Source organism: Brachyhypopomus gauderio, chromosome 14, assembly GCF_052324685.1.
Source record: "Brachyhypopomus gauderio isolate BG-103 chromosome 14, BGAUD_0.2, whole genome shotgun sequence".
Classification (NCBI taxonomy): domain Eukaryota; kingdom Metazoa; phylum Chordata; class Actinopteri; order Gymnotiformes; family Hypopomidae; genus Brachyhypopomus; species Brachyhypopomus gauderio.
The window spans coordinates 5,896,924-5,912,928 of NC_135224.1; the positions used below are offsets into that span (position 1 = coordinate 5,896,924).

Genomic DNA, 16,005 nt, shown 5'->3' on the forward strand with positions numbered 1-16,005 from the left:
CTGGTTCCTGCCCTCAATGCTGTGCATTCAGCTCAGCACAGTGAGACTACAGTCCCTGTGTCTGAGTCTGCTGCATTCAAGACTGTCAGTGACGCACCAACATTGTGCATAGATGCTTCTAGATGTCACTGAGAGCTCTGAGCTTCTATGCTGCCTCGACGGCCTTTTAATTTCTATTTGTTTTATTGCATTATAGAGAATGAAGATGATCAATCAAACCCTTCACCTCTCACCCCTCCCTGCTGCAGTTACACTGTGTACTATAATACTGTGGTCTTGCTTTCCAAAAATAAATGTGACATTTTTCAAATTTCAAAGCTATATTACTAGGGAAATAACACAGGAAAACATACCTGTTACTGTGATTGTCACCCAATTACTGTCATGTGTGTAGTAATTTCCCCTCTCTGCTCTGCAGGCATACATGAAACTTCCTACAGTAGACATTGTCTCACTAATTGTCTTAGTGTGATCATCTCCACTGGTCCTGAACGTTGGAACGTTGTATTTGAACCAGATAAACTTCCATCCTACAGACGGCTGCACCTCACAGCTCAGAGTAACGTTGTCTCCAGTGTAGATGGAGCTGTGATGACTCACACTGACGGTTGGTTTAAAGGTGTGCTTAAATGTTTTCGTAAATTAAACCGAACAAAATATTTTTGCCTAATTTACAAACATGTCGGAAACGCCAATTTTCTTCGGATTCACGTGCGTACGTTGATAAATATCAATCACCTGCGGATTCACGAGCGTGTTCACAACACATCTGATTTGCATAAAGCGACGCCCCCAAAATACCATAAAAGGCAACGCACACCCGCCGGAAATGCCAAAATGACAGAGAAACGCCAAAAGAAAAGGAATTTCTCAGAGGCAGAAGTAGAAGTAATCTTAACTCAAGTGCACGCTAACCAGAAATTTGTATTTAGTAGTGTAAGTACCAGAGTCATAGCACCTGAAAAGGCCAGGATTTGGAAAGAAATCAGAGATCAAGTTAATAGTGTATCATCAGTCGAGCGCAGCATAACGGAGGTATGAAGTATAAGTTCGAGTTTACAGAAAATATCACAGTCATTGCAAAATGTGGGGAAAAATAAACTAAAACTAGAACAAACAAAAAAAGACTGAATTTGAGTTATACACGCCAAATTTACAGGCGCATGGCGCTGACGTGCGTTGACTGCATCATTACTGGGGGCTTCGTTTAGAACCAGTGGTGATATATGTTCATGGGGTACCACGGCTTCAGGTAGAGGAACACCATGCTTCATGGCTAGATTGTGTAAAATGCAACAGGCTCGTATTATATGGCGGACTTTCTTGGGATGGTAAAGCAGGGTGCCTCCGGCTGTGTCGACTCACACTGCGGGTACGGAAATGTACTTCATTGTAGCGACAGTTCAGCCATTGCCATTAAAGGATCAAATCCTATGGGGTACTTCCTTTTATAGAAACACATTATTAAAATTATGTCTCTAATTGCATTAACCTAATGCATGGATATTAGCAGTGGCGTGCACACATAGACATCAGGTGGTGTTAAAGCACCACCAACTCTGCCCTTTATCATCGAAAGTGCCCTTTTGAAACTTCCGGGTTTTTTTTTTTATCATTTTACTGAGGTCGGTTTGAATCTGAAATGATCTTTTGAAAACCTGAGCAATTAAAAACAATGCCTGAAATGAGCCACCACCTCGCACACACCCGAGCTCTCTCTTCCTTTAACACCAGATGCGCTGCAGCAGCAGTTCAGTTCAGCGAGTGGAACGAAGCGTCTTCAGCACAACACGCACGGTCACAGATAGACTTCTTCTCCCGTCCCCACCAGCCAGGTCACATACACATCAAGTCAAATCGTACCGTTTGCCCTCTAAGACCAACGTGAAATCATTTTGTTGTGCAGTAAAATGTGTCATACAGCACCAAACTACTACTAGACCCGTGATGAAGTCCATGGATATGTGGGTCCATGTTCTAGAGGGAATAGGGAGAGGGTGGAGTAACCCGCTGGGCTTAGATCTACTCCATTGTCTATTGCGGACACCACGAGAAGTTTCTCCAGCGGCACCAGGGGTATATTTAAGAATGTGACGAGGGAGGTGTCAAAAGAATTCTCTGCTGCCCCGGAGTCAACCAAGGCTAACAAACGATCCATCCATGACATGGTCAACTGGGGAGTTAAGCCAACTGCTGGGGAGCATACATCAAGACTCGTTGGAGCCACCCTAGTCACCAACGGGTCTGCCCTTTTCCCTGTAACTCGGAACAGTCTGTGATTTTGTGTTCTGCCCCACTATAATACAAGCACTTCCCTTCACGGATGCAGTTCTGCCTCTCCTGCCTATAGAGGCGTGTGTGTCCCAACTGCATGAGCTGCTCCTCCCTGTCTTTGGTTTCAGAGGACACTAGTCATGAGGGATTTTCTGTAGTGGAGGTTGGCCTACTCTGTGGTCGCCACTGCTTCTTTCGGTCACACAATCTGTCATCCATCTTAATAGTGAGTTCTATCAGGCTATCTAACTCAGTAGGTGGTTCCCTAAAGGAGAACTCATCTTTTATTTCCTCACTCAGACCCTCCAAGTATACGGCAGCAAGAGCCTCAGTGCCCCAGTCACTCTCTGCCGCGAGCGTTCTGAAATGTAGGAAGTTAGTCTGCTACTGATAAACGTCCCTGGCGCATACACAATAGCCTAGATTCCACTAAGCCCCCTGAGGCAGGGTGGTAAAAAGCCTTCCATCCTTCCATCCATCCATCCGTCCATTCTCTTTACCGCTTAATCCCACTAGTCGGGATCATGGGAGGCTGGAGTCAATCCCAGCATCACCAGGCGAAGGAAGGGTACAAATATAGCAAATAAAGAATAAACATCTATGACAGTGCAAGACGCGTGAGTGTCAGTAGAGGTGAAGTGAGAGTTTCTCACAGCAGGGTCTCCAGATTTGGGTTTGCTGTTGTAAATTAGCAATAAATAAAAATATCACTTCAGGTTGATCATAGTAAAGTTAAGAAAGACACCACTGTAAGGATGAAGGTATCTAGTCTCTCTGAAGACAGTAGTGAGTGTACGGTGAGGTGAGGTTGAGGTTAATGAATATTGAAGAGATGGTCAGACTCACCTGATACAGTCAGTGTAACAGCAGCACTGGTGTGGGAGTAGCGGGATTCTCCTGCCTCTGTTCCTCTACAGGTGTATTTACCTGTATGAGACTTTGTAACAGGACTGATTATGTACACCTGACTACTGTAGACATGTCTGTATGATCCCTCTTCATTCCAGCTGTACCACCACTGGTAGACACCACCTCCCTCTATGTTACATGTGAGAGTGACAGTCTCTCCCACAAATACCTGTGTATCAGGATCTATGGAGACCACAGGTTTTGGTCTTTCTGTGGAACAATAACAAAATAATGTGGTGTGTCTATTGCAACAAGAAGATGTGAGACAGATACAACTCCCAGTACAACCAGTGTGAGAGCTCCACTGGTCTGTGTATTTTGGTCCTGCTGACTGTGGTCTCATACAGGAATCAGCACCTTCATACATGATCACTAAACTGTTCATACTGCTACTCCATATCTAATACATGAACATGAACTCTCCTAGTTCATATGGCTGTATCTTTAGCCCATGGTCTCAGGTTTAGTATTAAAGCTACATGTGTAATACAGGACCTCACACACCCACTTCACTGCTCCTTTCAGCTTCTCCCATCATACTGTTACTATAAAGATCCACAGGCTGAATGAGATGTAGTGAAAAAGTCTTTTACCATGACAGCTACTAATTATCAGTAAATAACAGCATTGATCTTACTATGAATTATCATAGTGTTTGTTCAGCCAGTGGAACTTAACAGTGACCTGATGGGAGAAACTGAAAGGAGGAGTGAAGGAGACGTGAAGGGTCCTTTATTATGGAGCTTTACTCTCCACAGACTCTCCACAGCATAGTCTGATAGTCTGATAATGGATAGTCTGATAGTGGATAGTCTGACAGTGGATAGTCTGACAGTGGATAGTCTGAGAGTCTGATAGAGGAGTTTGCCTTGCCTGATTGGATAGTCGGATAGTGGATTGTCTGATAGAGCATAGTCTGATGGTGGATAGTTTGATAGTGGATAGTCTGATAGTCTGATAGTGAAAAGTCTGATAGTTACAGTACTGTGCATTTCCCATTTTAGGAAAGAAATTTAAAATGCTGAACTTATACTCACTGAAACCACTTTCCTCATTTTAACTTCAGAACAAGTGTTCTGGTTGTTGCGTTTACAGTGTCACTGACAGAATCGTTAAATGTACCAGGATAAGGAGGAAAATGTTCATCACATAAATCACTTAGAAAACCCGTTTAAAATGTGTCAAAATAAATATAAAAAATATTAAAATAAAATATTATCCTCCCATTTCATTTTAATCATGATCATATATGTGAGGAGGTGCTGTCTGTTCCTGTCTACTCTTTGTGCATCTATGCATGTAGGTTACCTTTGTCTGGTTCTGAGGATTTATTTGGTGTCTGAGGATTTATTTGACTTCTTTGGTCACCACTGGTGTAATTAGAAGGTAAATGAGAATAGCTGAAGTGGTTTCTGCTGACCTTTGAACTCTGGTGAGACAGTTGCACTCCAACATCCCTGACACTGCTAGTGTTGCCAGAGTGTGAATGATGTGTCTGAACACAAGTGTTAGTTAACACTGAGCTGGTGGTTGTTTGCCTGAGTTCCAACCAAACAGGAGACCCATCTGATTCCACCCAACCAGCTGTTTTAATCTTCAGTAAGTGGATTATTCATACTGGGTTGCCCGTATTGTTTTGTGCATGAACTTTTTACATGTGCAGTCCCACTGGCCCTTGTGAATAAACCCGCCCACCTCTAAGTGAAGATATGAGTGTGAATCACCTTCAGCTTGTACACTGCAGATTAGCAGGACCAGCACTAGAAATGCAGAGAAACACAGAACATTATGGATTACTAGAAAATATTCACCAGTATTACAGGACATTATGCACTAATGTGAAATATTCACCACTATCATAGGGCATTAGGGGAAATATTCACCACTGTCACAGGACATTATGCACAAATGGGAAATATTCACAAGTATTACAGGACATTATGCATTAACGGGAAATATACACCAGTATCAGAGGCTCCAAATGCCTGCAGAGCTAAATTTGATTAAACATCTCAAGTTGAACAGAATCTGTGCTGATGCTGCTTCAAACATCACATTCATTATTCTCAGATACTCAGGGAGACTCAAAGGAACAAATGTTCATATTCTTCACCGTTTTATTCTGTACCGTGTCAGACAGACATTTTCATTGTACTTTTCATTTAATCTCCCCTGCAACTGATACCATCACTAAGATGATTGAAGTGCTGACAACACTGCCTAACAAATATAACAAAGTTGAAAGGTTCAAACTGAGAAATTAAACTTCTGATATAATCAACTATCATACACAACATCATAAACCGTCTCTTTCAACATATTAGCATGCACTGTAATGAAGACAAAGACATAATTCACTCACAGAGCATCACAGATAGACGTCTGAACTCCATACCATCCTAATACTGACTGACTGACTGACAGCAATAATTTGGTTTAAAGTCTGAGCACTTCCTGTGGTCTTACAGTTAGACACAGAGAGCAGGGCAGAGACAGACATGAACATTCACACCTCTCATTTTCAGAGTTAAAAACAATTACTACTTCATCAGCTATTCTGTGAAATTAACATGTTTTGAACGTTGCATGTAATGAAAATAAGTCATCTACCCCAAAACACCTCCCAGACTCATACAATAACAAGTACAGCTGGTCAATAATAAGACTGACACATTAGGGATGAACACAACTGCATATATTAAATACAAGTAAAGTATCAGCCATCTTCATATGTGGCACTTATACACTGAATAATTTAGAATATTCAATATGCAGATATGCTGGTGAGGAGCAAAAGCAACAGTGAGTTTGTTGGAGGAACTAGAGAGTGAACAGCTGCTGGTTCTGTATGTGACACATTTATATTTCTGACTCCTCTAGTGTCGTCCCCAAACTACTTGAGGTTTGTACCCTTTTCTTCCATCATGTTGAATGTCATATAAAACTTGGTTTTACCCACAGAACTGGTGATGTTGGCTAATGAAATATGGCTGATCTGTGCTGCTCCCTCTGTCCTTGCTGTGGTGGACGATCATGGTTCATGGAGATACATGGTGGGACTCACTGCTGTGATAAACTGAAACTGGCCCAGTGTCTGGAAGACCATCCAGATTCTCCAAACTACTTGAGGTTTGTACCCTTTTCTTCCATCATGTTGAACATCATATACATCTACCCAGAGTTTAAATAAAGCTCAACTTCTGGAAGTATTTCTGTTCGTTGTGTTTCAATTCCTCAATATTTAAAATTGTCATCGTCGTGGCAAGATCAGAAAAGAAGCTACACCACATCCCCTTATCGAATCCCTCTTCTCTGTCTGACACTGTGTATGTGACACGTTAGTGTGGCTGTTTCGCAAGTTACTTTTATTCATTTGCAATGGGTGTTTTTTTTGCAACTGTTCTTTTGCAAACGATCACATCAAATTGGATGGTGGAATTGGAATGTTGAGATCATGTCATTGATGACCTCACTGATGACCTCACCTGTGCACATCACTCATGACCTCACATCACTCATGACCTCACATCACTCATGGTGCACTGATCTTGCTGTGCTGAGATGCCTCTGCTGGATAATATACAGTGGGATGCGAAAGTTTGGGCACCCTTGTTAATTTTCCTGATTTACCTTTATAAATAATTGAATGTTTGGATAAAAAAATTCAGTTAAATATATCATATAGGGGACAAACACAGTGATATTTGAGAAGTGAAATGAAGTTTATATGATTTACAGAAAGTGTGCAATAATTGTCTAAACAAAAATAGGCAGGTGCATAAGTTTGGGCACCAAAAAAATCCTTAACTCAATATTTAGTAGATCCTCCTTTCGCAGAAATAACAGCCTCTAAACGCCTCCTATAGCTTCTAATCAGAGTCTGGATTGTGGCTGAAGGTATTTTAGAACATTCTTCTTTACAAAACATCTCTAGTTCATTCAGGTTTGATGGTTTCCCAGCATGGACAGCTCTCTTTAAGCGACACAACAGCTTTTCAATAATATTCAGGTCTGGGGACTGAGATGGCCATTCCAGAACATTGTACTTGTTCCTCTGCATGAATGCCTTAGTAGATGTTGAGCAGTGTTTAGGGTGGTTGTAGATGTTGAGCAGTGTTTAGGGTCGTTGTAGATGTTGAGCAGTGTTTAGGGCCGTTGTCCTGTTGGAAGATCCATCTCCGGTGCAGCTTCAGCTTCGTCACTGATTCCTGGACATTGGTCTCCAGAATCTGCTGATATTGATTGGAATCCATGCGTCCCTCAACTTTAACAACACTCCCAGTCCCTGTACTGGCCACACAGCCCCACAGCATGATGGAACCACCACCAAAGTTTACTGTAGGTAGCAGGTGTTTTTCTTGGAGTGATGTGTTCTTTATCCTCCATGCATAATGGCCCTTGTTACGGCCAAATAACTATTTTGTTTTCATCAATCCACAGCACCTTACTCCAAAATGAAGCTGGCTTGTCCAAATGTGCTTTAGCATACCTCAAGCAGCTCTGTTTGTGATGTGGGTGGAGAAAAGGCTTCCTCTGCATCACTCTCCCATACAGCATCTCCTTGTGTAAAGTGCGCCGAATAGTTGAACGATGCACAGTGACTCCATCAGTAGCAAGATGATGTTGTAGGTCTTTGGTGCTGGTCTGTGGGTTGACTCTGACTGTTCTCAACATCCGTCGCTTCTGTTTATTCGAGATTTTGCTTGGTCTGCCACTTCAAGCCTTGACTTGAACTGTACCTGTCTTCTTCCATTTTCTCACAATGTTTCTCACACTGGAGACTGAAAGCTAAAATCTATGACATAGCTTTCTGTATCCTTCCCCTAAACCATGACTGTGAACAATCTTTGTTTTCAGGTCATTTGAAAGTGGTTTTGAATCTCCCATGCTGCGACTCTTCAGAGAAGATGCAAAGAGGAGAAAAACATACAATTGCCACCCTTAACTACCCTTTCTCATAATTGGAGTCACCTCTGTATGGAGGTCAAGGGTCACTGAACTTACCAAGCCAAATTTGACTTCCAATAATTAGTTCTAAAGGATTTGAAATCAATAAAATGACAACAGTGCCCAAACTTATGCACCTGCCTATTTTTGTTTAGACAATTATTGCACACTTTCTGTAAATCATATAAACTTCATTTCACTTCTCAAATATCATTGTGTTTGTCCCCTATATGATATATTTAACTGAATTTTTTTATCCAAACATTCAATGATTTATAAAGGTAAATCAGGAAAATTTACAAGGGTGCCCAAACTTTCGCATCCCACTGTACTAAGCATTATTTCAAATGATAACAAGTAAAATTACTGGACAATGGTTCTTCTGCCATTGCATGCCACTGCCCGTCCCCAAAGCAATCAGAGGCTCCTGACACTTCTTAACCACGATCAACCTCCCCCACATTCTGACTAAGAGCACCAGCTGTGGTTTCCAGAAATTAACTGTTGTGTCTGCACCACCTCCTTCTGCATGTGTTGTTGTCTGTTTGCTTCTATAAACCTTTCTATTCTGAATTATTGCTCAGAGAAGCACATAGAATGCACGGCTGTATAACTGGAGGATTTCTACTGGTCTACCTGAAATTTTGAAGGCTTCATAGTGACTGTAAGAACTGCGTCTTTCACGTCTGCATGACTTTAACATTAATACATTCACGTGACCTTGTAGGATGACTTGCGTTTGTTGCATCCTGGATACAATACTGCATACTACTATGGGGACCAGTATCCATTATACAATACATACTGCATACTGAGTGGAGTATGCAGTAAGTAGTATGCTATTTCACACAGAGTCTTACACACCAGTTAGAATCTTGACCTCTTGCTAATTTGTGCCTAATCCCTGGTAGCTTATTTGCTCCTATTTTTACTAGGATTGCTTGACCATGTTATCATCAGTAAAGCTCCAGTGGACCTAAGCACCTGTGTCTAGTGTGAAGGTTGATCTCCTCATCTGTACAGTCCTGCTTCTTCTCAGCTCCTGGTCTATGACCAACAGATGTGAATGCTGAGTGGGCCTGTTAAAGCCAACATTCCTGCTCATTATGCAAAGCTCACAACACAAGGCTGGGAGAAGATCTGGACATCCTGCTGTCTTCTGATCATGGAGCCAAACAGGAGATTATTTGGCCATGCTCTGGTCTATGAAGTCTCCTCTACAAGCATGGCTATGTGTGGCCTCTTAGAGATGAGGGTTATAAAACCCCAACGGTCACTTCAGCCCTGCCGTACCACAATTCAACTTCCTCCCATATTGTTTTCCTTCATTTCATGTTTACCGTTCCATCCCTTCAAGTGTTTGCCCATTATTAGTCTTACCTGTTTTCCCTCCTAAACTGTGTATTTAACCCCATGTGTCCTCTCATTCACAACTGGACATCGTACATGTTGTATTGTTTAGGTTGTTTGTCGTTGTTAGCCAGCAGTTCTCTCCGTGCCTCATCGTGACGTCTCCGTTTCACCATTCATGATGTATTCTGGATTTGTTTCCATGCCAGACTATCGTGGCTGTTCGATGGATCGTTCTGTGGACTGTGGATGTGGAACTGCTGTTAAAAAAAAAATGTTGCTCCCCTCAGCACCTACAACCTGCCTCTTGATTCACAGCATTACAGGAAGTTCCTTGGAATTTATGTGAAGCTCAGGTCTGTAGGTCTTTAGACAGCATTACATAATGGCCAAATACCATCTGACTGAACGGTACTCTAAGAACCAGCTATAGGCTGCAGTGGTTGGAGTAAGAAAATACAGTAACACTATGATGCTGGATCAGCTACACTGACATCTACACACTGGCACTGGTTTGTTCTTTGCCCCATTTTCTCATGTACTTGTTTTGAGACTCTTTGTAATGCTGCAAATACAAAGGTGATGCCACAGGTGTTAGATGGTGGTGTGAATGTGTGTGTGTAGTCAGTTTAATTTGGTCTTTAGTGAGAAACTGAAGAGCACAGCCCATCCTCCTTTCACAGTGACTAAACCCACAGAGCTGAATGAGCACAGAAACACAACCACAACAACCCTGTTAACCTGCTTCTTTAGGAAGTGCAAATATGCACAAAACAGTTACACACAGCTCCTTGGTACAAGAATACAAATGAAAACATTTCAGAAGGCCATAAAATAAAATGTACCAGGTTTACAAGTTTGGTAAACATTAAATTAAGAATATAACTTTACTCTGTATAAACATATGAATTACTTTTAACCAGCTATTACTAAATATGAAATAAATGTTTGATCAAAATAAATCAATGTCAATACATTGTACATACATCTGTAGTACATCCTTTATTTGATAGTTTCACATGCACACTGTTAGAGAAAAACACATATAGTGTTACCCACAATATAAAATTGATTACCACGTTCACTGGTAATCCACATCATTATGTCCCCAACATAATGCGGCGGATGGCGAAGATAGCGGCCGTGAGGCTTGCCACGGTACGAGCTCTGCTCTTGTGTTTGTTATTTTTTGTGTTGTTTGCCAAAAAGTCTTTTTGTGTAACATACACCCGCTGGGAGTTGCTCTCCCTCAGAGACATTCCCTATGGAATCGATGAAGCCATGATCGCTGCTATTCCTGCAGAGATACTAGCCACAAACTACCTGTTGCACCCGTGCTCCTGGAAGCACAAGCCGGCTGGAACATGACGCCGGGCCGGTGTACTCTGCAGGTTTAGGAAGCGCCCATACCGGCCACCATTACCAGCCTTGCTCCTCACTAACGTCAGATCACTAAAAAACAAAACTGACGAACTTTACCTTCTGCTGCAAACCAATAAGGATTTTAAGGACTGCTCCGCCCTCTGCCTGACTGAGACCTGGCTGGATGGCACTGTGCCTGACCTGGCAGTAACACCACCCGGATTCTCTCTACATCGGGCCGACAGTTAAGCTGTCCAAGAAATCCAAAGGTGGTGGTATATGTGTTATGGTAAACCCGCGCTGGTGTAACAACAATACAGAGCTCAACAGTTACTGCAGTCCTCACCTGGAATATATTGCTGTCAAATGCAGACCGTACTATCTTCCCAGAGAGTTCGCCTCAGTGACTTTGATTGGTGTTTACATTCCTCCGTCCACCAACGCCAATGTAGCCATCTCGGAACTGGCAACATACATAACCTCTGTGGAAAACTCACATCCTGACACGATTGTAGTTGCACTGGGTGATTTCAATCATGCCAACCTGTCTGCGGCCCTTCCAAACTACATTCAACAGGTTACTTGTCCGAGTAGAGGCGCTAACACCCTCGACCACTGCTACGTCCCGATTAGCGGTGCTTACCGGTCTTTCCCGAGGGCTCCGCTGGGGAGGTCGGACCATGCCACTCTACTGCTCATCCCAAAATACAGGCAAAAACTTAAATCCAATTATGTAAAATCAAAAACTGTCCATTGCTGGTCCAGCTCTTGCATTAACACCTTGAGAGGCTGCTTTGAGTGCACTGATTGGGACGTATTCAGCGCAGCTGCGGCCAATCTGGACGAGCTGACGGACACAGTAACGTCATACGTCAACTTTTGTGTGGAGATGTGTATCCCCAACAAAATGGTGAAAATACACAGCAACAACAAACCTTGGTTCACAAAAGACATTCAACTCCTTCGCAAGAAAAAATACTGCTTTTATAGAGGGAAATAAAGAGCAATATAATACAGCTAAATATGAACTCAGAGCTGCGATTAGAAAAGCCAAATCCAAATACGCACACGGATTAGAACAGCAAATAACATCTAATGATACTAAATCAATTTGGCAAAAAATAAAAAACATGACTAGTTACAAAAAAAGGCCATGCCCTTCACTAGACAGTAATAGAGACCTACCAGACACATTAAATAACTTCTATGGCAGATTCGAACAGCAGCCTATCCCTTCTATTCCGACTCCAGTTCCTCCACCATTACCTCAGTTTCACATTCAGGAGGAGGAAGTGAGAGCCTCTTTTAGTAAAAATAAAAAGAGGAAAGCAGCGGGCCCTGATGGAGTCACCCCAGCTGTTTTAAAACACTGTGCAGCTCAACTAGCTCCAATCTTTACTTTTATCTTCAATTGTTCTCTCAGTCAGTGTACAGTTCCAAAATGTCTTAAGGATTCGGTTATCATCCCTGTACCAAAAACTAACAAAATATCCTGTCTTAATGATTACAGACCTATTGCTCTTACATCCGTTGTTATGAAATCATTTGAACTAATCATACTCTCACACTTGAAAGAACTTACTTCTCATCTCATGGACAATTACCAGTTTGCTTACCGGTCTAATAGATCCGTTGAAGATACAGTTAACCTGGCTCTCTACAGGATTATGCAACACCTAGAATCCCCAAACACCTATGCCCGGATATTGTTTATTGATTTCAGCTCCGCTTTCAATACTATCAACCCAGTCATCCTCTTCAATAAACTTATTAACATATTAACCTATGTTACTGGATTCACAGTTTCCTGTCACAAAGAACACAGAGAGTCAGGATGGGTAGCCTCTCATCCCAACCTCTCACCCTAAGTACAGGTGCCCCCCAGGGTTGTGTTCTTTCACCATGGCTCTTTTCACTCTACACAAACACTCTCACATCCACTCACAGTTCAGTCTCCATTCTTAAATATGCAGACGATACAACAATAATTGGACTCATCAGTAACAATAACGAATATCATTATCGTGAACAGGTCAACCAAGCAGTCACTTGGTGCCAAAACAACAATTTACAGATTAATACATCAAAAACACAGGAACTAATAGTCGATTTTTCACGCTCACCTACTTACAAAACATCCATCCTCATCTCCACTCAGCCTATTACCATCACAGACTCATTCAAATTCCTTGGTACATACATCAGTAGTTCACTCAAATGGAGACAGCATTCACACCAAATATACAAAAAAGCCAATAAAAGACTATATTTCCTCAGACAACTGAAAAAATTTAGAATCAGGCCGAACATCCTCCTTCAGTTTTACACAGCAATCATCCAAAGCATACTTACCTCATCTATAATAGTCTGGTACGGAAATCTGGATAAGCATTCACGAAATAACCTACAATGTATAATAGATAAATCATCCAAAATCACTGGCCACACCCTCCCATAGACACACTGTATCAAAAACGCATCATACAATGAGCCAAAAAGATCACTTCAGACCCCTCTCACCCTGCATATCACTTGTTTACACGCATGCCTTCTGGAAGACGCTATAAAATCAGTCAGACTCAAAAACAGTTTCTTTCCAACTGCTGTGCGGTCACTAAATCAATGTATGATCTGAAAGAATTGTTTGTCTATGTCTGTATATTGTAGTTGTATTTATGCATTTGTTTTTTCTTTTGACACAGAGATGTGAGTATGTTATGCTGTACCGGAAGCAAATTCCACCAACTTGTTGTGTGGTCATTAATAATAAATGAATGATAAAGTTCGCAGAGTAACTAAAGTTCGCAGAGAACGATCATATGCAAAGCAAACAATATAAATATAATTACATCGCTCTCTTTCAGCAGCGTGTTAAATACTCTGGTTCTCTCAACATAAGTTTGTTCAGTTGCCCTTGCGATTAACGGCTTGTACCATTTGACCCCTTGTGGGGTAGGGGGAGACAGGGTATGTAACATGGTGAGAGTTGTAAGACTATCAATTCCACCCATCACGGATAAGATAGGAGTCATATGGTCATTCCAGTATTTACCCAATTCCTCCCTGACCCCACACGGTGAATATCAAGGCTGGAAACAGGCACATGCAGATTCCATAGAGAAAATCACTGTAAATTTTTGAATCAAGACTATAGCAGAGGTGGAACCAAGTCAGTGTTTTGCAAGTCTCAAGTAAGTCCAAGTCTTTATCCCAGGGTTGCCAACTCTCACGCATTGAGCGTGAGACACACGCATTTGACCGTTGCTCTGGTCTCACGCCACACTTCCGATATCTCACGCCGAAAAAAAATATCCAGTTTATTTACCTTAGATCCACATATATGATTCAATACGTTACTAGTTCGCTAGCTCTGGCGCCATCCACCGGCGATATAACACTGAATCTGTGTCCATTTTACGTTCGCCACACCCCCCCCCCCCCCCCCCCGCTCAACAACTTTCGTTCGCCACCCCCCCCCCCTCCCTCCGTTCAACAAAATACACTCGTCACCGGCTCCAGGTTGAAATCTCACTCCAAGCGAACGTCAAAAGTTGGCAACCCTGCTTTATCCTCAAGTCCCAAGTCAAGTCTCAAGCAAAGACAGTCAACTCAAGTCAAGTCTCGAGTCAAGACAAGCAACCGTCAAGTCAAGTCCCAAGTCTGAAACTTGGAATTTCAAGTCCTTTCGAGTCTTTTTTTTTTTTACAGGCACCAATGCTTTACGAATGCTACGTACACTACGCTGATGCGTTTCTTTACTCGTTTTGTTGGTTTGTCCGCCAGCCAAAAGATGACAGATCATTTACATTTTATCTTCTCTTAATTACATAAATGTACTTAAACAAGAATGTTTCGTTACATCATTTTACACGAAAATAGCAAGCTTCATCGTAAGCAAGATGCTGTCATTAGGAATGGTTATTCTAAACATTTGGATAAAATGTTTAAATATAGACTAATAAAAGGTTAGGGTTATTTTTTCATTGTTTTCTGTTATTGTGGGGTCACGGTGTACTATTGTTACCAGGAGATTCAGTGGGGTCACATATTCTGATGGCTGCCGTCAGAATTGGTGACCCCAGTTAAAAAGGCTCACCTGTACATCCCATTCATGATTTCTTTGTTGGCTGCAATGGTGAGGGGATGGTAAATCTTGTTTAAGTACATTTATGTAATTAAGAGACGATAAAATGTAAATATAAACATCTGTCATATTTTGGCTCGTGGACACCAACAAAACGAGTAAAGAAAGTGCATCAGCGTAGTTTACGTAGCATTCGTAAAGCGTTTGTGCCTCTGAACAGAAACTGTGAAATAGCGCCCCCTGTGGTCACAAAACTCGACGGTCACAGAATCTGGTGTAACACCTGTCTGCGTCAGAAGGATGGAAATGAAATTAATGGGGTGCACTTTATAAATATTAATATGCGTTTTAAAATTTAGATTTGGGGTAAAAAAATCAAGTATTTGCAAGTAAACAGGTTCAAGTCCAATTCAAGTCCCAAGTTATTGGTGTAAAAGTCCAAGTCAAGTCTGAGTCTCTGAATATTTTTTCAAGTCAAGTCAAAAGTCTTAATATTAATGACTCGAGTCTGACTCGAGTCCAAGTCATGTGACTCGAGTCCTCACCTCTGCTATATTTTGTTTAGTACTTATACTATTGCAGATAAAACCATATGAATTATGTTACATTAAACTGTAGTTTCTCAGGAAAATTGTGATGCATTTTTCCCCTGTTAATTTCAAATCACCTTGCTAATACAGTTAGTTAAACAGTGGCTGACAGGGGTGGGGTGGGTTGTAACACAGCTTTAAAAAGTGTTACAACCATCACCTTACATACATGTCACGGTGTGTCGGCCAGGAGGCCACCAGAGGGCGCGTGCACTCAGGCTCATGCACTTTGCACACGGCCCCTTGCACCAAGCCACTACCCCGGTCCAACTCACCTAATTACTGACACCTGTTCACCATCAGTTTGCACCCACAGGTGCCCACAGGCCCACAGTTATGCCCACAGGTCGTGCAGTCCTGTGCTGCACATTCCTTTGAGGACTACAGCGTCTCAGACATTCTGCACAGACGACGTGCTTAGAAGGAGAAGCTTGCTTCTCCAAGCTTGTTAATTTGCTCTTTGTGAACTGTACATTTTGTTGCCTTGCT

General features: G+C 42.0%; 1 protein-coding gene across 4 annotated transcripts in view; it reads right to left on the reverse strand.

Moving 5' to 3' along the window:
* LOC143474515 (Fc receptor-like protein 5) overlaps positions 1-16,005 on the reverse strand; it is a 94,907-nt gene that overhangs the window by 11,176 nt on the left and 67,726 nt on the right. The window lies entirely within an intron of this gene.